This window comes from Gallus gallus, chromosome 1 (assembly GCF_016699485.2).
Source record: "Gallus gallus isolate bGalGal1 chromosome 1, bGalGal1.mat.broiler.GRCg7b, whole genome shotgun sequence".
Classification (NCBI taxonomy): Eukaryota; Metazoa; Chordata; class Aves; order Galliformes; family Phasianidae; genus Gallus; species Gallus gallus.
In genome coordinates this window covers 64916865-64939420 of record NC_052532.1, presented here as the reverse complement: position 1 = coordinate 64939420, position 22556 = coordinate 64916865, and the positions used below count along the sequence as shown (strand labels likewise).

The 22556-nt window shown below is 38.1% G+C and overlaps 1 long non-coding RNA gene across 10 annotated transcripts in view; it reads right to left on the bottom strand.

Annotated features, from left to right (window-relative positions):
* Positions 1-841: 841 nt before the first annotated feature.
* Positions 842-22556, bottom strand: part of LOC101747754 — a 106130-nt gene continuing 84415 nt past the window's right edge. For 4 of the 10 annotated variants that reach the window (XR_006932308.1, XR_005842792.1, XR_005842800.1 and 1 more), the window contains 4 exons: positions 15112-15247; positions 9120-9344; positions 7325-7530; positions 842-3745 (listed from right to left, as the gene is read on the bottom strand). This is a non-coding gene — a long non-coding RNA (uncharacterized LOC101747754). Of the gene's footprint in view, positions 6586-7324; positions 7531-9119; positions 9345-15111; positions 15248-22556 lie in introns of all 10 variants that reach the window. The other 6 variants (XR_005842785.1, XR_006932307.1, XR_001468158.4 and 3 more) reach the window with 4 other exon arrangements.

The following is a 22556-nucleotide window of genomic DNA, read 5'->3' as shown; positions in this document are numbered from 1 at the left end:
AAACAAAGTAATTGTCTCTTATTCATCTTCTGACTATCTACAGGTGTTTTGCACATACTGTTTCTTACGGTCTTCAACAAAAAGGCAGCAGTCATTTAATTCTGTAGGTGATGAGCCAAACAAAAGATGGGTTCCACAGAAGACAAGGAACACTTCCCATTTTGGAGACTTCTCATGCATTGACCAAAAAACACAAAAGTTGTTGGTTGTAGTTCATTATTCATGATATTATTCTACCAGATGGCTATCAACAGGTAAGAACATCTCAAGCAATATCTTGAACAAATAGTTACAGGCAGCTGAAAGTCCTGTCTTCCTTCTCTGGTGAAGAGACCTTCTGGAAAGGCTGACTGCCTCTGCAGAAAGTGAACAGCTCAAGACTTCACTGAAGTCCTGGGGATGTGACCTTTTCAGCACTTGTGGAGTCAGGTTCCTTATAACGAACAGACATCTTACAATAACCCAAAGAAAATAGAAACATTTTCATATCATTAGATTATCAGAGCAATGTATTTAAATGTCATTTTCCTGTTGTTTTAAAAAGAATGAGAGTCCAGAGGTGGAGCTCTGGTATATTAACAAGTAAATAGAAATAAATATTAGGTTCTGTGGTTATGATTTTGTTCAAAAGATGCATGAGGTAGGGGAAAACTCTATGCAATTATCTGTCTGTCTCACACACCTTACTTTTGGGCAAGTATTTCCCAGATAATGAAGAGGTACCATTGATAGAATTTGCTACCATAAATAAAATATATTCAGGAAGATTTTCTTGGAAGCATCCATTCTGGTATAAAATAAACTAAAAACAGTCAGCAACCTCACAGAAGAAATCACAAAGTTAAGAATCGAAGCATTTAATCTACCAAATGGAGGCATTAGTGATATCCCATTGTATAAGTGTGCTGGAGCAGTATCACCATCCACCAGAGAAACTGCCACTTGCTGAATATTATGTTATAGTACAAACCAAGCAAAACCCTTCCATTTTCTACCCAGAGAACCATCTCTCTTAGTAATGGTAGAGGTTTCCTCTAGACTTTAAAGATGATGAAACCATGAAGCTTCAGGGGTACCATCACTGGAAGGTCTGGAGGAGAAGAAAGGCAAACATGCAATTACATAAGAAAGTCAAAATACATTCACTTGTTGAAAAAAAGACAAAACAAAAGCAATTTGCTCAGAACAACAAATAGATCTCAGGGGGTTTGGGGCAGCCAACACTTACCCAAGTCGTAATTGTCTGTCTCAGCATCACTCCTTCCTTAATAGTCATGGGCTCTGCCTGTCATTTCTTGATAAAGCAACACATCTTTTTTGCCAAGTTAAATGTTAAATGAGTGGAGAAGTTGAAGTGCCTTTCATACATTACCATGTCCAGGAGGTTGTACTCTTATCTAACCTACCCAAGGGACTTTTTCATGAAGTGTCTGTGCAGAACACACAATTCTCTGTCTAAATGAGGGAAAGGCTTCCCTGGCCAGTTTGTAAGGAAAGCAGGAAAAATTTCATAACAGGACCGCTCAGCCCAGCTACATGCCCCTCCTGTCTGTCCAGGATTGGGTAGCCACCACTTGTTTGGTTTGTCCACACTTCCCTAGGGTCTCATCTCATACTGCTGCTGGTTTGCGGTTACAGTCAGTGGCCCGCAGCTGGTCTGGGAAACCACAATAAGCACATACATATCCCTTAGCAGGTTGCACAGACTGTCCTCCCAAAAGAAATACAACAAAAGGAAAGTCCCAGATCATGCAGAAGTGCTGTGGTGAAGCTGAAGTGATGGGAGACACTACTGGGGGTAAAGGAACTGTGGAGAGAAACAAATCCACACTTCATCATCTTGGAGAGTACCATGGGAGGAAAGAGAAGTAGAGACAGTCTCCATGGCTTATTCACCCAGCTTTGCATGTGTCACTCTTGGTCTATACTTCAATATTCATATTCATACATTTCGATCATTTTAATCACTGCTTTATTCCTTATAATTATTTTTTTCTTACATTCTTTTGGCTTTGCACAACATATTTGGATAGCTCTATCTACATTTTTGTATCTCTCGTTTGTGAATGTTACTTTAACCAATACAGTTGAGTTTCACCTGTTTGTGAAACACACTGCAATTAGTATCTATACATAACGGCAACAGTTTGGACAGTAGTGACACTTTTCTCTCTTAGGAACTCAAATAATTTTACAAATATTTCCCAAAACATTTTAAAACATTACCAAACAATTCTCATCACCTCTAGGTCATCTAAATTCTGGGTAGATTAGATGAAGACCAGTAGTTTGCAATCTATGGTTGTCTGTCTATTGGAGAGCGTAGAAGTATGGGTTTTTTTTAAACAGGTATTTTTCTGACTTCATTGGCAGTTCACAATAAATATGACATGAAATCCAATTTAAAGTTTTGAAAATGATAAGTTTGTCATGTAACCCTAACCATCTAGCAAAAGATATTTTCATGTGAGTTGTCTCACTGACTCAGTGATTTTGATAGTCTAAGTGGCACTGAAATGTAATTGATGTATGAGTTACATCAACTTTTATCCAGTTTTTCAGCAGGAAAGCAGTAAATAATGCTACTTTGAGGTTAAGTACAGGCATACTCACAACACCAACACTGCATCAGCTTCATTTCATTCACATTTTCAAGAATCTTTTTTTCATAATGGGATGATTGCAGTATGCACTGAACAAAATTGAAGTCCTACACTGAGGAGAGGATCCATTTGATGAAGAGGACCTTCATCAAATATATCAATTCATGAAAATTTCCACTGACATACTAGAGTGGTCTTGCTGCAATAAAAGAGTAATATTCTGATTTGGGAAAGAAAGGGTGTGGCTGAATCCTTCTTCTATAACTTTTTAATAGGATTTTTTGTGGGTATATCTTTTATCAATACACATATATGCACTGGGGAGGGACTTTTTGTAAGGGCATGTAGTGACAGGATGAGGGGAAGTGGTTTTAAACTGGAAAAATGTAGATTTAGACTAGATATTAGGAAGAAATTCTTTACTGTGAACGTGGTGAGACAGTGAAACAGGTTGTCCAGAGAGGTTGTGAATGCCCCCTCCCTGGAAGCATTCAAGGCCAGGCTGGATGGGGCTGTGAGCGACCTGGTCTAGGGGGAGGTGTCCCTGCCTATTGAAGGGGAGTGGAACTAGATGATCCTAAAGGTCCCTTCCAACCCAAACCATTCCATGGTTCTATGATATATGGATTACTGTGATCTGGTGGATTCCAGGTGAAGGTAATGCATCCTGGCACCATGGAGCTGCTTACAAGGTTGAGGGTGAAATATTCAGGGATTTGTTCCTTATTTTAAATGTAAACTTCCATCTTGTTTTAGCTGCAGGATAGTCAAAGAATGTTTACAACTGACACGTAATTTAACAGCTTTTAAAAATACAGTGTATTCAATGTGAAACTAGTCTTCAAAGGGTGATACTGTTTTATCACATCTGAGAGTTTACATTCTGCATAAGTTTTTACTGCAATAATGAACATAATGCTAGTCTACAGAAAATTAAAATACTGTGTTTATTCATATGTATATAAGCAATACCTTAGAAACACCCTCCTCTGGAGCAAGGCCTATTTCATGCTTACCTTTGTTGTACAAACAAGTCATGGAGCAAAGTTGAACAATGAGAAAATGAGGCGTGCAAATGCGGACTCGAGTCCTTCAGAAAAGCTCTGCCTCAGTGTGAAGGAGCTGGAGTGCTGTCCTGTCCCCTGGGGGTTGGAAGAAACAAAATTCAGTGAATATACGGATATTTGCAGGATGGGGCCCTACTTCCCATAGGTTTTCACTTCACTGTATGATCCAGCTGCTGCACCTATAAAGACAGAGTATTTTTGTGGACTTTCTCATCATCTATTTTCTTTCTAATGCTTAAATATATTCTGCAGAAGGCTCAAGAAGGTCACCAGTTAATCGAACAGGAATTTCAAAGCTGATGCTCAGCTTGCCTCTGACATAACCTGTTTTGTGACAGTCCTGGGTGATGACCCTGAAAACTCACGTGATATTTACTAACATGCAGCAGTGTCTTTGGGCTAGTTCCATATTATCGCGTGTCTCAGAGCGCATGCTGCCAAAAAATGCTAGCAGAAAATGATTATTTTTAAATAATTGCTTATGTACAGTAGAGTTTTATGTTTTCTTCTTTTTTTCTTCTGTTTTTGTAATTTATAAGTGTGAGCACAACCCCTTAGTGAGGCTGCCTAGGCAATAGGACAGATATTTTCAAAGTGCCTTTTCCTGGTCAGACAAACAAAATACATTTCTGTTTTAATAGCTGAGAACCAGAAATATAGGTTGAAAGTAACAGTTCTAGCTAACATATTTCAAACAAAAGGATCAAATCTCTCAGAGTAAAGGGATGCTGAGCATGAATTCTTGTCCTACTGATTAGGCAAAAAAAAAAAAAAGTAATTTATTTCATTGAAATAATTCTTACTTGACATGTAATGAACACAATCAAAGTTGCAGGCTCATTAATGACTTACTAATGACAGTCTCCCTCTGAGTCGCATTAGGAAACCACTTTTAGAGTGGAAAAAAAATTATTAAGGGAAAAGTCTTAAAATAACATGCAAGAAGCACAAGTATTTAAATTGACCTGAAATCAAACTGTTGCAGTTACTTAGGTACCTAAAGATGCAAATAAGTATTTAGTAAGATTTTAAAAATACATGATTGATCTTAAGGTGCCTGCATCCAAATATTTTTCAGCTACCAATCAGTCCTCTGCTTTCAGCATTAAACCAAGTGCCTGATGTTTCTCGGTATGTCTAGGAGTCTTTCAGTGACAGCAGAGCTGAATTCCCCATGTCTAATTTATGCCTGACAGGTTCCACAAGCATGTTCCTCTGCCTGTATCACCTAAGGAGCTGTATCCTGCATAGCAGGAACATTCACTGAGGGCCAGAGACACCTGAATCTCAGCCCCTGCTCCAATGACTGGTTTATGTAAGATTTCTAATGTAGATGTTAAATATAAGATAAAAATGTATTTTAAATACATAAACCAACCAGTGAAGCAAGGACTGGGAGCCAGGTGTCTATACTTACTCCTGAGTATCTCCACTTTTTGTGGATGCTACCTTCTTTGCCTCTGTGAGCTGCTCACTGAAATCTTCATATGGCTGGAGGCCACAACACACACAAATGCTACTAATGCAGATAGACTGAGGGAAGTGGAAGCTCTCAGGAGGAGCTGATGATGGCTCATTAGGACTCCCACCTGTCCATTACAAGGATGGACTGGATTAGCCATGCAGTCTAATCATACAATCAAGGAAATAATATCACCCTCAAAAGCTTGGGCTACCAGACTCCCTCCTGCAAACAAAAGTTGAGATTACTCTGTAACCCACTGCAACAATTCATAGCACCAGCACTTATCGTGCAACCAAGCTCCCCTAGGAACCGTCTGCTGCTCAGGAACTGTATGTGGTGCAGGGCAGTGTGGAGTCATTGAGGAGAGATTCTTGTTTTGTTTTCTCTTGATTTGGAAAAAAACTTATAGCAATACATCAAAGTTTGAGGCAATGAAATTTTTCAGTGGTATGTACATCGGCTGCTCTGAGGTAATGCCTCCTATTTATTTCTATAGAAACTGCAACAGATACAAAGAGCACGGTAATAGTGTTTGATAAAGCAAACTCTTCTCTACAAAACACTATTTTTTTGCATAATCACCACCATTAGCTGATTCCTGTGTGGATGAGCTGATAAAACCACTCTTCATTTCACGGTGTGACAGCTGGGCATGGCCATCAGAACATGACTTGTCTTCCACGTTGCTGACACCACTGTTAAAACACATCACCCACCTCCTCACTGTGCTCACATCCACTGTTTGGTCTCCAGAAACATTCAGCAAGCATTAATGAATGTCAGTATGCTTTTTCCACATGGAGGAATTCAGTGACACACCTTTGCTTCACACATACTTCCATGTAAGACACCATTTTGTCAGACTGCCCCTCTGCTTCCATCTGTTGCACAACAACAAAATGTAATGGAATATCGGGGGAAAGGTTCAACCTGTACTGCCATAGTATCAATGTCTGTCTCTGTCATAGTTTGCCAACAAAATAAAATGGGAAGCATTACTTTTGGAGCAGCCACTGTAGTATGCCAGTGTTGCATAGGTGAGCTGTCTTTTGGAACTGAAGAATCCTTATTTACTTCTTGTAAGTTGGCCCCATTTCAGGTTTGGGCTGCTTCGTAGGTTCTCCTACAGGCTGGTGGTTACAGTGGACAAGACATCTGGGGTTAGGAAAGCAAAATAAACCCAGGCCCTCTCTTCCTTTCTTCCTTCTTCCTGGAAGGAGAACATCTTGTTTCCACTCCCAGATTTGATTCTTCTGTCATCTTCTTCTTCTTCTTTTTAATCATTTATTCTATCATTTTTCAATGTAAAATCCATGAACCAACCCTGAAGATGGGACAAGAACCCAAGACTTGCTTCTCCCTTTTCCCTATTTGCAGGGCTGCTGCTGGATGGTACGTTCTTGCTCATTTCTTCTTGGGTTTTGTGCAACTCTCATGTTGCAGCTGTCTCCTGGGGATTTAGCACCAAGTGACAGAGAAATTAATACACCAAAAATAGCTGTAAAGTAATTCTGGCCTTCAGGTATTTAGGAAGTTGTTTCACTGAATGCTACAGTAGTATGCTTGTAGTGACAGCTACACTCATAAACCCTTATAGGGTTCTTTTGAGAATGCTATTCTAAATCCTGAAATTTTGACATTTTTAAGCAGCCCCTTTTAACCCCAAATAATGTAAGCCTAAATCTAAGATTATCTAAGCACATCCTTTTTAATATCAGGCTGTTTTATATGTTTAAATATTATCTACCACACCACCAAAAGGAGCAAGCAACATTATCCATTTCTAGGACTGTGTAGTCCTGCATCATATCAGAACATTTAGATATATATGAATGCAGCAAGATCTCACACTTGCTTTGAGATGATTTTAATGAGAAAATGAGAAACTGGAGAGTGTGCTGAAGTGGCTTGCAAGCTCATGCACCATATCTTAACATTTTTATGTGATACAGGTAGTTGTAACCCTGCGAACATCAGGGGAGCTGCATATTCCCATCTCAGGTCTGAAATGACTCAGCCGCTCTTGTATCAGTACAAGGACACAGCAATTTTTAACAGCAACTTTGTGGAGCTTAATGGAATTCATTTCCTATTCATACTACCTCCTTCAGTTTGTTTCCAGGCCTAATACAGGAACCATATGGAGGAAAGCACAGGAAGATAAGTAGGCATTGCATGCCATTACTCACCATCTGCTTAGATGCGCTGTGCTGAGCTGAACAAGGAACAGGTTGTGGCTCTGGCAACATTCATGTTTGGACTACGAGAGCATCCCCTGCTAGGGAATGCATGGGAAGGTTTTCCTGGGGTTTCTGTGTGAGATGAGGGCAGCAAGTGGCTGACTGACGAGGAAGGAGCAGTGAGTGAAGACAAAAAGCAGCTGAGAAATGAGAGCCTGTGTTGAGAGAAGGGATAAAAAGTGAATGAGGGTAGGCAGATGGTAAAAGCATTAGTGATATGGCAGCATATGATGTTGAGATGTAGATTTTGATGACAATACATAGTTCTGCACTCACTGCAAGTTTGGAGGTTTTGCCCTAAGTTTCTTAACTGATATTATTCCACCTGGCATTTTATCAGTGAGATCCACTCTCAGCAAAAATTATAAAACCAAAAATGTATGTTAAATCATATGGTATGCATTTACGTGAGATTTATATGTGAACTTACCCACCGTAAAGCTGTGCTCTCACAGAACCTTCACCACACTTCCCTGCACCTGCAGAGAGCTGGGAGTGGGAGGATAATTACAAGCATTGAGAGGCTCAGCCAGATGTTCCAGGAATGGAGGAATTTCATCTTTGGTTGGCTGGCCTCTCTGGGCAGGAAAACAGAAAGAGGAAGCAGCCTTGTTTGAGCTGGCCTGCGCCATGCAGTCCAGGCCTGGTGAGTGCCAGGCTTCGTTGTTACCACAGACCAGGCAAAGGCAAACACTGAGCGGATGGGGAAGGCTGAAGTGTTAAAGGAAACATGGGTGTGAAATAGGAGTGTGTGCAAATGATGAGAGCATGAGCCTGACGTGATACGGTAAGCTAACACATTCCACAGTGCGTTCCTCCAAAAAGATGAGGTGTCACTTCTGCGACTCTTAGACTTATGTATTTCAGCTTTTTACCTGAGCAAAAGTAGATAACAAATTATCCAGCAAGTACCTTTTCATCTTATATCTTTTTGTTTTGTTACCAAGATGATTCATATTTTTCTTTCTCCATTAAAGGACCAACTTTGAGCTAGTATTTTTCACAGTGTTGAAATATCCATTTTCACTTCCTCTCAGCATATTAGCCATACCAGTAAGGCAGTCCTGAGTGCAATTCAGAACAAGGATTTCTGCCTCCAGGCAGCAGCCTTAGTTCTTAAAATTATTCATTGATTGAAGAATAGAATATATTCTTAATCATACATTGCGGATTGATACTTTTTTCAGTTCCTCCTTCTCTTAATTTTCTTTTCAGTAGAGCAACTTATATTCACAGTCGGTTTAATAATAATAAACAAATCTTTGTCAGTCACTTCCAACTCCTTTTTCATTAATTCATGTAAAACTGTCAACATGTCAGTGGACTGCAGTGCTCGATTTCAGAGAGGTCTGAAGGAGGAAGGAAAGCATTATGGAAAATGTATTATTAAAAACGGAAATATCTCAACTGAATTGCACAGAGGGGCATTTTAAGATCAAAATAACAAATGCATAGAATGAATGAAAATGCCCAGATGATGCAATAGTGACAGGCACCAGAATGCTTGCATGTGGTCAGAACGTGTTGTGACAGGGCTCACACTTTTTCACTTCAATGCGAAAGACACAGAATATTTTCTGATGAATTGTTACCAAGTGATAGCAGTAAAAGTCCTGTGACATATAACACTGTAGCCTTGGGATGGAGAAAGACCCCTACATCCCAATGACAGGCAACCTCTGGTCCTTGCCTGTGGGATGCTTGCTGCAGGAGCTGCATCCTGGGTCTCCACAGTACCACATACCTGTCTGTTGCATACCCTTCACTTCTCCCACTGCACACATTTGAAGGATGGCTTTGAGGATGGCATTACAATTGATATCAGATTGTTCTTCTGCTCAGCCAGAAGGTAGATGAGCCACTACAGAAAGTGAGCCATTTACTGAGAGCAACTGCTGTAGTTAACATCTGTTCTGCTGTTCCACCAGAGAGGCAGTGATGTCCAGAAGGCAGCTGAAGGGAACAGGACCTGAAGGAAGGGGAAAATGTCAGTCAGAAGGGCAATCCCCAAAACACACTGATTACATGGTTTACAGGCTTGGTTTAACCAAAACTGCTACAGGGTATCTACCAATACTATTGTTAGCAACTGTGGTGGGCTAGAAGTCTGTTTTTGGAGAAGTCTGTTTAATATTTGTTGTTCTTGTTTTTAAATGCAGAAGAGCAAAATTAAAAGTTTCAGGAAAATAGAAAACATCAGCAAAGGGCATTCCTTTGCTTCATGATTAAGGGTGAAAAAAGACTGAAGGGTAAATTAAGGCAATGCTTCTGTAAAATAAGGGAATAACAGAGATGCACCATGGACTGAAGTCTTTTCCCTTAGAATCACATTTAATTAATTAGTAGTGCTTGAGCAACCATTTTTGCAGCAAATTTGAGGGACAGTCTGTCCTTACTTTAACAGTTGAAAACTGAATAGATTAGCTTAAGTTCATCACCTCTACAGAAGATTTCAGTAAGCCATAGTTAACTGCCACAATTTAGTTTGATCACTGCTCCAGTAACACGCATGTAGTCTAGAAAGTTTTAGAACATAAGCAGAAGTTCCATTCACCTTTCAGCTCATTGCTGGCTAAATGAACATTCATGTCCAAGTAAATTTTGGAGAATTTGAACAATTTTCCTTTTCTAAGTGACAAATATTGTGAACAGTTTATTAGAAGATGGAATACATTTTAGCTCTTGCCTGGTGCCTGTGCATGGACCAGATTAGTTGTCTAAGTTCATGTATGGTGACAGGAGTTGGATTTAAGCTGTGACTCCAGTCCGTGTGCAGCAGCTTGATGAGGCACAACCAATCACAGGGACAATAGACAGGCAGCAGCAATGTTTCCTCAACCAGCAGAAGAGATGCCAAGCTGCTGGACTGGTGCTTACATCTAATGCACTGCAAAAAGTTTTTCTTCACAGACTGCAGATGTGTAACCAAACTGAATGAAAAATGCCAGGAACAATTTGGGGAGTTAGTCTCTTACATTTCTCAAAACACTACTATTACATGTGGAAGCTGCTGAACATAATACGCTGGGGAATGCACCCAAAACTGAATAAACGAGAGCCTGGACTGTTACAAACTCAGAGCCTTATCAGAATTTCCAAGTTTCACAAAATGTTTTAATCAACTTCGACTATTCCAAACATGTCTAAAATTTCGGTGACACCTCCTCTTACAAGGTTTTTGATAATCTGGAAGGGGGGAGCTTGAATGGATTTTGGAACACAGAACTGTGCAGAGAAGAACTAGAGAAAACAGAAGTCCATTACCATATCAGGTAATTCAAGTTGCAGAAAGACAAAAGAGATGAATTTAGAATATGTTGTTCCCTCAAGGAAAAGGTACAGTAACAGGAGACTGAAATGAAAGAATTAAAATCAAAGAACAATTCCTTATTCATAAATACAGTGCAAAATAAAAATCACCACTTAAGACATTGTTTTGCTCACCGATGTTCAGTAGCCATCACATGGAAGATGAAGGGCACTGTAAGGTTAACTTATCACTGCTGTATAAATCCCTTTCAAAGTAGCTACTGTAAGTTAACTCCAAGTGAAATGCAGTCTGTTCCACTGTTTATGCACACTTTCAAAACCATGCCACAATAGAAAGAAAATTTAGACATGTATATTTCAAACAATGAGACATAACACTAAGCAAAAGTGAAACATAAGATCCACACTGAGACCACAGGGCCCACTTCTCCGTGAACTTCCTCTCACTTCCACAACCATAATGCAAGAAGGTGAAGATATGTCAGCCAAGAGGCATTTTCTTAGCTCTTAAGCTTCAGCCCCTAGACCAAGTACCCAAGTACTGTCTATGGATCTATTCCAGAGATCTAAATACCGACCAGAAAATGTTGGTTTTGTTTGTTTGTTTGTTGTTTTCTTAGGCAGGAGGAGTTCACCCACAGTACATTTAATGACATACTTTGAGTTCAAGCACTCAGCTTGATGAACTTTATTTTCCCCTACCTTATAATGAATCTTTGTATTAGCTAAAATATAAGAATAAAATTTGTCAAGAGCCTTTACATCTAACAACCTCAAACAGAGATCTTGCTTTTGTCTGACAGATTTTACAAATAAAAGTTCAGTCTGAAAAAACAAACAGATTCTGGAAAGAAAACAAAGTACTTCTTATACTTTCATTCTTTTTAGATAGCTGGTGATGCAAGGCACAAGAATATAATCACTGCAAGAGCCTGTAGAATTTTTCATACAGTGCATCTTTTTATAAATTGAGAAATGAAATATATTATGGAAGAAAGTCATGTTTTATCTATTATTTAAGAAGAAAAGAAATCATGTTGCGTTTTGTTTGAGTAAAAGAAAAAAAATAGACACAATTTAGTTTGAAATGAAGTCTAATTTACACAGCTATACACTGAATCAAACAAATTTAAATTGCTCTTTGCTCAACAGAGACTGATTCCATAAGGAATACATTGGATTATTTTAGAACAGGACTTTGACATTTCAGTTCCCCCCTTTCCCTTCTTTCTTTGTATTCAGGTGCTTTTAACTGACATGCCTATTGTGCATTCCTCCTAGAGGACTTACGGCAATGCCGTTCATATTTGAACTGAGTATTTTAACAAGACATTATCACAATAATGATGAAATGACTTATTATTTAGAACAGGATCTCACGTAAGAAGAAAGGAGTATTTTCAGTGGTTTTGCTAAAAATTACTGTACTCCAATATTCTTCAGGTCCAAAAGAAGTGAGCAAATCTCTGGAGTGGAGAGTTCAGCCTTTCCTGTCTGTGCGCTGGATTTAAGCCTAATGCCAAACAAAACTGTGAATTGAGGTGTTCTTCATGTTGTACTTCAGCTGGCAGCTAGGTCTGATACATAATGAAGAAACTGCCCAAGTCTATCTGAGAAGTCTTAAGACAATCTCTCAAATCTGAGTCATTTCAATTTCATCATGAAGTCTTCAACCACATAAGTTTCATTCAACAGCTGACCCTGATGTAAACACAACTAATAAAAGGGGGGAAAAAAGGTATTTCAGTTTCAAAAGTGAGAGAATGGTTATCTGCAAAGCAGGAAACATCCAGCAATGATGGATCACTGTATGGTAGTTAATAATAAGTCACGGTAGATATGGTTTAGGAAGCTGAATTAGATATCTATTATCATGTGATGCTAACTCTATTTTGCATGACAGAAACAGGAAAACTTTGAAAAAATTACTGTGGATAGAAGGCCAGTTAAGTGCAATGTAGGATTTGAGTAAACAAAATGTTAGCATACAGCCACACTCTGGATATCATTGTATTATCTTATAGAATAACAAAAGAGACTTTGATAGAACACTGAGAAATAACATGCTGCTTCCCAGTTAGTAAACATGACGGTAATTATAATATCCCTCCAGTAACACTAGTTATTTATTGGCATTCCTACGCTTGCTCACAGGTGTGTGTAATGGAACACAGGCTAGGACTGATACTGCCGTAGGTGTTAGTTCTAAGTTTAGATCACAAAAATCCATAACACAAAGACAAAAGTCTTTTAAAGAATCATATTTATAAAGCTTATGAATTAATATGCTGACTGGGACTTGCTTCTGACAGGTCCAGCACATTAGGTTCAGATATACTGGCATGATCAAGTCTATCAGGAGCCTGAAAGTCTCTGGGAACACTCAGAATGACATTTGGGATAACGACAATGAATTTTAGCCAGGTCCTTCGTATGCCCATTTGCTGCTCTATATTTTTGGCTCCAAATGTGTGCCAAGTTGAAATTCCCAGACTTTCTCAGTGCCTGAGAAAATATTGTTAAACCCAGATTTGGGACATTCATAAAACACAGATTCAGCATGTCAATGTACATGCCCGTTGTTACACAAATGCAGTCAGAGAGAGGGTCAGAAACCAAAGATGATGGTGTGTTGAGCTTTATGTGGCTTTGACGTGTTATATGTCACGAATAGTGAGCTTGCATCTCAGTGATGCCATGTGATGATATATTCACAAAAGACAACTTTATCCCAGTGAGGTTAACCTCCTGTGATCCCTTCAACAAGCTTAGGGAGTGGGAGATGTGTTCCTTGTGGCAGCAGTTTAGTGACTAAATTGGACTCTTACTCTGAATCTCCTTCTGGGGGAACCTCTCTCTCCCTCTTGACCACAGAAAAAGCCTGGAATGCTGAGCTTGACTCAGTTAACAAAAGCTAGCAAAAGGCTAGGATCGATTTTGGAAGTCAGATCAACATTTCCCTCTCTTCTCCCTACCTGAAGATTGCATTATTTTAGCTAACAGATGATATCAGATAAAATTGTAATGACTGTGCACTTGGGATTTATGGCAGGCTGCTCTCACAGTACAGTGCCTAAAATCAAGGCTAGATTTTACGCTTACGTCAAGAGGGGCTCTAGGGGCAGGAACAGTCCACGTCACTGCTAACTTACAGCAGAGGATTCAGCCAAGAATATGTGCAAATGTCTAAGATGCCTTCTGCCATGTTGGTGACTAAGCCTCATTATCTTTCATGAGAAAGATTCCGCTGCCTCCATTTACAATGAACTCCTACCTGCAATTTTAAACATTCATAGAAATTAACTATTTTCAAAGACATATTCCTTCCATCCTGATTACTGAGGCTTTCCTCTTCCACAGAAAATAGGCTAACGCCTTCGCTTATTTCTTCAGAGCAATAACTTTGGAAAAATAAAGCTAAGAGATTGTATTTGTTGTATTTGTTGTATAGGGAAAAAAAAATGTTTCAAATGTTTCTAATTAAAAGAGACAGAATGAGTCCTACCTCAGTGAGTGCTTGATGGAGATCTAACACAGCTGATGTCAGCACTTGGATAGAAAGTACAGAACTTCTCAGGGTCCCTTTGTCTTCCCTTCTGTAACCTTGTTTCTTTTTCTGAAAGGCTTGATTCAGCTAGTTAAAATTATTTGTTCCTCGTGTCTGGGGTTTACAGCAGTTGTCAATTTAATGTGAAGTCAGGGGAAGAGAAAAAGTAGGAAAAAAGTGAAGAAAATCTTAGTATTCCTGTGGTGCAGTAGAGTGATAAGGATGTGCTCATATGAGCTCCCAGCCAATGCTTCTGATCTATTCTAGTCTAGAGACTGAAACATTTAAAGCTATTACAGTATCCCCTGTCTTTATTTTCTTCCAAATACTACAACAATAGAGAAAACACTGTGAAAATGAAAATGGTGGAATAGAGTTCCAAAGCAGCATTCTTTTCAGAAAATACTGAATGGTCTCTACCAAAAAGGAAGAGTAATTATTTTTTTAAACAGGGAGAGAGAGAAAAGAAAACAAAACTAGCAACACAACTAAATACACACACACACCAAAAACAAAAACAAAAACAAACCAAAACAAAACAAAACAAAAACCATTTATAGAAACCCTAACGTTTCCTTTGAAACGTTTCCTGTTTCAAAGAAACAGCCCTTTCTTGGCAGGTAGAAGAATTGATCCTGAATAAACCACCCAGCTGGAATTTACTGTCAGAGTGAAAGTTGTTTTTCAAGATTAAAAAAAAATAATTGATACAGTCATGTGCTTAATGCCAACATTAACACAGTCATGCTCAACCACTTCAAAATGAGAGAGACTATCTAAAAGAGTTCAGAAAATGAGTCCACTTGTAAACAGAAATACAGATCAAGATGGAGAAAGGTGGTGTAATAGACCAGTTTTGCTTTTTTGACTTACAACATCTTCATTAAATACTCAGAAGGATCTGAATATATCTTCTTACCTCACTTTGATCACATGAAGAATGTGTATGTACACAAGAAAGATTTTCTTCCAAAGATATGAAAATCCATTCAGGATATGAAAACAAGTTTCTCATCACAGGAAATCATGAACTGTTTCTGAGTCTCCTTATGATGCTAGAGAGTGATAATATGAAAGGAAAATAAGACATTGCTGCATCCTACATGTGTGGTTGCAGTTATTTTTGGCTATGTCTGCAAAGGAACATTCAAAACTGAGATACGTCAGCTGAAGATATGAAGTCACTTACTCTCTTACAGACCAACATTTAGATAATATCATTATACCACAATAAAAGCATCAGTTTCTCCTGTACTTGTCATAAAAAAAAAGGTTCATAAGCATAACATTTGGAGCATAAATCCCCAAAAGATCATTTCATCAGGTTATTTATAATTCTTATCTTACCAAAGAAAGGAAAAGAATATTAATTTGCTGTTCAGAGGCTGTCTTTTTTTGTTGTTTGCCTCCCATTTTATTACATTGGCCCATGATGTCAGAGGTGGATGCTGGTGGGATGACAGTAGAGGTTGAACCTTTCCATCAATATTCTGTTACATTGTGTTGCCATGTGACAGATGGCAACAGAGGGGCAGTGAGACAGAATGGAGTTTGATATGGTAGTGCATATGATGCAAAGGCATGTCACTGCATTCCTCCATGTGGAAAAAATGGCACACATTGACTTCATCAACATCTACTGAACATTTATGGAGATCAAACAGTGGATTTGAGCACAGTGAGGTGGTGGGTGGTGTGCTTCAGCAGCGATGACAGTGATGTGAAAGACAAGTCATGTTCTGGATCACCATGCACAGTTATTAACACCCCGAAAAGAGCATCCAGATCAGCTCACTGGCATGAATTTGGTGATTATGACCAGGGGACTCTATACGAAGCTGCATATTGGCTTCAGTGTGCTAGAAATGATGTTGGCAATGTGAGAATATCACCAAGTTTGTACTGTGTGGGTCCCACAAATGCTCACACAGGAACAGAAAGAACACAGTGTGCAAGTTTGTCAGGTCCAATTGAACCAATACAAGGCTGAAGGTGTCGGTCTCTTGGATTGCGTCATTATCAGTGTTGAGATGTGGTGTCATCACTACAAGCCAGCATCAAAACTGTAGTTCTTGTAGTGGTGACATGGGAATTTCTCATTAAAAAAGTTCAAGATATAGCCCTCGGCGTGTGAAGTGATGTCCACTATCTTTTGGGATAAGAAAGTGATGATTGTTCTGGATTTCCTGCTTACTAAACTTCAAATGTGGCAGTATTAAGCAGAAAAAAAATTATATACCTATGTACACATATGTGTATATACATATGTACATGTAAATGCATATGCCATTTTAGATGGTATATGGAAGCTCATTGCAGCTACGGTTTTATCAAACGTAAACTGAGCCCTTGGTAAGAATGGAGAGGCAAGGACATTTAGATTTAAAAAACAAACAAACAAACAAAACACAGATGGCTTGCATTACCCATATTTCTTATTTAGAAAAATAGCTTTGTTAGGCTGAACAAGGTAATGAATTTATGACTCCAGTATGAGCAGGTTTGGCTCTACCATTTATTGTTAAGGACACAAGAATGGTTTTGTAGCTGGTGCCATTTGTTTGATTTACTGATAAGCATAAATGTCCTGGAAGTTTCCTAGTATTTGAAGGTTATGAATAGATATTCAATTTTATCGCTGCTTCAAGAAGCTGATGACATTAGGATATTCAGGTTTTTTTTTCTATATTAAAGCAGAACTATTCTGCTAAGTTATCAAACTCTGCCACTTTAATTGCATTCTTTCACTACTTCCTTTGATGGTTCTAAGGGAAAATCCAAGCTGAATCTTAATTAGCGTGAAGTTCTAAAAGATCATTCTGAGGCTCATTATTCAGATTAAGAAAGAACACTTTAATTAATTTTTTTTCCCATGTCTAGCATTCCTAAGACCTTCACATGGCAGTGAGGGGTCTTCCTAACATTTTATAGGTTAGTATTGTACAGATTTCAGAGAGATCTATTTTGTTGATGTATGGCTTTGATATTTCTTTTATGTATAAAGACAGAATAAGGATATTCTCCTAAAAATAGCTCCTAGTTTCTCTCTCTCCAGAATGTTATCATCTGGATATCAGATCGCATTTAGAAAACAACATTTGTTGCTAAGTTTTAGAAGCATTCCAAACTTCTAAAATCAAGATAAGGAGGAAGGCAGTTTGGAAAAGCTTTCCTGAATTTCATTAGGGTGTCTCAGTTAAGCATGTGATATTCTTAATGAACCCAATGACTGTTCCATTTATTTGCACCACAGTTCAGCTGTTTTGGCCCGGACTGAGTGAGTAGCACAAAGATATGAAATCATATCTTCAATAGTTGTCATTAGACAAATCAACAGAACAATACAAAATGTGTCAATTGAAGGCCAAATTCCTGCTGTACATAAATACTAAAACATTAGATACTGTCTAAAACGTTAGTTCTTCTCTAGCTAAAGCTCTAACTTTACCTTGGGCAGCTATGTCACAGATGTACACCCTGAAGGCCACTTATTTTGAGAAACTGTTGATTTTTAACCTCTAATGACAGACATTATTCATTATTGTTTTCAGGGAACGTAGCTTTGAACAGATGTGTAAAGTTACTCTACCCATATTTACTAGTGACAGAGATAAATTTTGATTTGGAGTTACACCCTTTTTTTTTTTTTTTTTTTTTTTTTTTTGTGGTAAGTCCCTGTTTCAGTAGTTGTAGAATGAAATAGAGAACAGAGCAGAAGATACCTAAAATGAAATCATAAATTCTAGTCATGAATATATTTATATCATTTATAATCTTTTATCAAAATAGTTTAAATAATTTTGAAATTTAAATTATTTTGGAGCTGGTAAGGAATTAACATCTTCTGCATGGGAGAGTTTAATGTTTCCATCATTTCTCTGCTTACACTGCAGGGGGTGAGAAGGGTGGGGAGAAGAAGGTGAGGAAGTTGTTGAAAAGGGAAGCTGATTAACATAAAATAAGGCTTAGTTGAAATGTAATTTTCACCAAAATGTTTTCTCAACAGAAGAGTTGTCTATCACTCTAGTGCTGAAAAATCAACACTAATTTCACACAAGCTATCAAAAGAGAATGAGAACTAAGCTAATTGCTATATATCAACTGTGAAGTGCCAAGAAGCTTCCAATAATTCAGAAAGAGTTTTTACTCACACTTTGGGGTTAACATATCCCAACCGTAATTTACCACCGAAATGATGTACAGATGCCAGTAATTCCAAAATTAGGCACGTTCCCTGAACAAGAACGACAGGGAATAGAATGTATTATTGCACTTGATATCCAAAGTTAGAAAGGTTTAAGAAGAATAAATATACTGGCAGTTAAAGCTTCTTTAAATTACGAATATTCCCTGTAGTTGGACTATCCCCAAGAAACTTAATAATTGCATGCTTTATATCACTATTAGCATCTTCTTGCTGATGGAAACCCATTGGGCCATCTGCTACAAAATTACAACAACAATCAGGAAAGCTTACTTGATGTGGTGATGAGTATGGTATACATCTCTACTGCACTTTTATGAAGTCCCTACTTTGGTCAACAAATAAAACATATCTAAACACAGAGTCTCCTTGGTAAGAAAGGACAAGCACGATGGCATTCTCCAAATAACTACATAAAAGTGAATTAAGAATAGGGAAAGATGGGAAATAGGACTGTGATATGATTTTGGTTTCAAAATCTCCATGAAATGAACAAACACAAACATCTTTTCCCCCTCGGTAGGACAAGGAAAATTACATTAGTAACATGATCATATTTGGATAAGGAATGATCTAGAATAGTAGGAGAAGACATCCAGGAACTTGGTCCAATAAACTAGATTACAGCCAACCTAAGAAATGACAGCATAAGGCAGCAACATTATTATGTAATTAAATTCCTTTCAGCAAATGTATCTAGTCAGAGAAAAAGTTTTTATGATGCTTGCTCCAGTGCATTCAACAAACTGGAGTCAATTCTTCATTTAGCAATAACAGGAAGAGCATCAGAAAATATACTGCAAGTATACATATGTACGTATGTATATTTTGCATTACCATTACCCTTGTAAGATAACTGAATATACTGAAGGTGAGTTGTCACATATGACAAGTGGAAGGGAGAGAAAGGAGCATCATGTTTTGCTTGTGCAAAAACTTCTGGTTTGCATTTTGATTTCCCTGCTGCCTGTGAAATCACAGAAGTTCTCTTGGTTCCTCTTTAAAATAATGCTACTTTCTGCAGTTATATATTTATTTTACCTTTCACATAGCTATAAAGCACTTATTTCAACAGATGAGACACATTCCAACTTGCAGGTGTGTCCCGGCACAGATCCCACCAGTGCTGGCTGCGAAGGCCGTAATTATACCCAGGTCACACACAAGTCTCCCAGAGCAGGATCAAAGGCCACAAGTACTTTTCGCAGTGTATAGAAGAAAAATATGATTGAAACGTGTCTTTACACAGCTCTATTGGAAGGTATTGTGTCTGTTAGCAGCATAGGCCGGATACATTGTTTGTTTCTATGTAATACATTTTGTAAAAAATGCAAATTATTTTGTTGGATTTTGTCAAATCTGGAATTTTATTTCAAGTATAGCTTTATTATATTTAAGATTTGACTTAATGAGTTGGAGACCAAGACCCCTACAACCTGCATTTTTCCAACAAACTTTGCTACTTGGATTCTAAGACAAGCAGCTGAAGGATCAGTTCCTTAAGAAAATGTTGCAGTACGGTATCTCTGCCAATTGCTGAAAAGACAGCACCTGCCCTACATACTCATGACCTTTTGGCTATCAGCAACGTAAACAGGCAATGGGTCTGATTTGATAGAGTTTCCATGCCTGCAAGATCCCACCAGCTTCCTCTTCACCTCAGAAACCCTCCTCCTTCCATCCCCGGCAAACAAATCCCCATGTTTTAGTTTTTGGCAATGAATCCAGTACAAATACTCACAAATACCTAATTACTGGAATTACATATCTCTGTTGCCTGTTGCAATTCACTCCTATCATTTTTCAGCAGGAAAAAAAAAAAAAAAAACTGTGCTTTCTGCTGTTTTGGTAGTAGTTAGTTACTCCTGTGGAAAGGCAGCTGTGTGCTGGCAATTGGAGCCAACGCCAGTCGAGCTCCTCACTTGTGTTAGCACACAGCGTGTCAGGGTCAGGGTACAGAGGGAAGTTGCCTCATTAGCATCTCTTGACTGAAAAGGGATAAACCTTAAAACGAACCCATCTGTTTTCAGTACGGCTTTGTTTATACTTTCTAATGCTGCGCTTTGGCAGTTCGAGGCACTATTTATTCATCACTGTTGTCACTTACCCATTCATCTAGCCATGGAATTTTGAATAGGAACATTCACTTATTTAGGCAAAATTTTCTCTGCTTATTTGCTTGTCTTCCTGTATACAAGGGCAAACGTGTTTTTTTTTGAAAGTAAAATCCTGAACAAGCAGTCATATGCAAAAAGAACATTGGGAGGAAAAAGGAACAAGGAATGTTTGATGGCACTTACAGAGTAGTTTCTGCCAGTAGATCCCACCTACTTCTATATAATGATCTTCCTCTGCCGCACTGGGGACGGTCCCTTACGCTGGGACAGTTCAAGATGTTTTGGCACTTGTTTGCAAACTGCATGTTTGGCAGCTGGATTTTTTTTAGACATAGGTATTTTTTAGACCTTTCCTATGATCTGCAGAAAGGAGTCCCTCCGAGACCCAAATCGGGGAAGAGGGAAACTACAAGGTAAATGGACAGACATAAAACTATGGAAAAGTTGACAGCTTACAGAGGGACTGTGCGTTGTAAGAGGGAAAGAAAAGTGGCAGTAAATTTGATATGTATGTTGCACAATCTCTTGACAAAGATAATAGCTGTGGGAAACACTTGCTGAAAAGGATTTCCTGAGGTTACCGTTAAATGATTGCATCCATTCGTGGCTCGAGTGACTTCTCAGTCAGGGTGCAGATGATGGTTTCAAACACAGTCATTAGGGTTAATGTTTAGAGAAAGTATGGCTAAATTATCTAATAAAAAAAAAAAAAGTCTTAACAGATAATGGAATTGCTGAAATCACAGCTAAAAGTTGTTTATTCACCAGTTGCACTATATATATATATTTATATATATATATAACCCCTAAATCTTTATCATACAAAGGTCAGAAGGGAAAACAAATGAGGAGAGATTAAAATAAATTCTGTAGACTTTAACTCAAGGTCGTCAGGAGATGTTTTTTTGATTTAAAGTCTGAAATGTTGACCTAAATATTTCTTTATTTAGATATACCTGAACTTCTCTTCAGCTTGCAGAAATCTACCCATTTCTATGAAAGCTTTGGTAACTGCAGCCCAAAATTTCACGAGAGCTCTAATCCATGGTTCTTTAATTTCTTCACTCCATTGGCCCACTTTAAGGGTGAATTTCTGCTCACTGCAGTAAAACTACTGCTCATATATATAAAGTCACTTGGAAGGGAGTATCTTTATTAGTATGCTACATCAGGTTCAGCTGTTCAGATCTTGTATTAACAATATTTTATATTGTGCATAATAATAGTAAGGGACTAGGAGATTTTCACTGGTAAGAAAGAGCATGCCTTACCTCTAAGTAAACATTTATTTATAAATCAAAGACTATTTCAATGTATTTTTGTACCTACATAGCACTGATGTAGTTGCACAGATTCAGAAATGAAGTCTTATTATTTCTTGCTAAATACTTGTAGCTGGATCGTCTCATAATTAATCAAGACATAATGAGCACATTCATGTTGGAAAAGAAGAGAAATTATTTGCAAAAGATACTGTGAGTAGATCAACTTAAATGTAAGAGGGTAAGGATTAGAATGAATTTGTTTAAATAAATAACAGTGAATAATCTTTCACTTGCAGAATAATTTGTATTGGCATATACAATGTTTTGTTGTTTTTGTTTTTTAAATCTTACATCTATTTTAAATGAGAAATTTCAGAATTAAAACTCTTTTTAAAGACATATAAGTAATGATCGTGTGCCTACAAGAAACTCCAGCTGTTTCCTCTATTGCAATTTTATTCTGAGAGAAATACTAAAAGAACTTTCAGTTTCTGTTGCCCTTCAAAAATTACAAAAGCACATTATCTGAGCTGTTGGAAGCCCTATCTTTACATGAAGCTGCTCCAGTGTCTCAGGAGCCAAAACATTTGTGTAAGCATTACATTTATGCTAACTTTGATTTTTTGGAGGACATTACAGTATTTGGACCTGTAAGTTTTCCTCGTTGTGTTGAATAATCCCTTGAGGCTTCTCATTAGATTCCATTAGCCTTCCCAGATAGGGCTGGTGAGAAGGAGAATAAAGAGTTGATCCTATTTCCTCAAATATTTGAAGATTA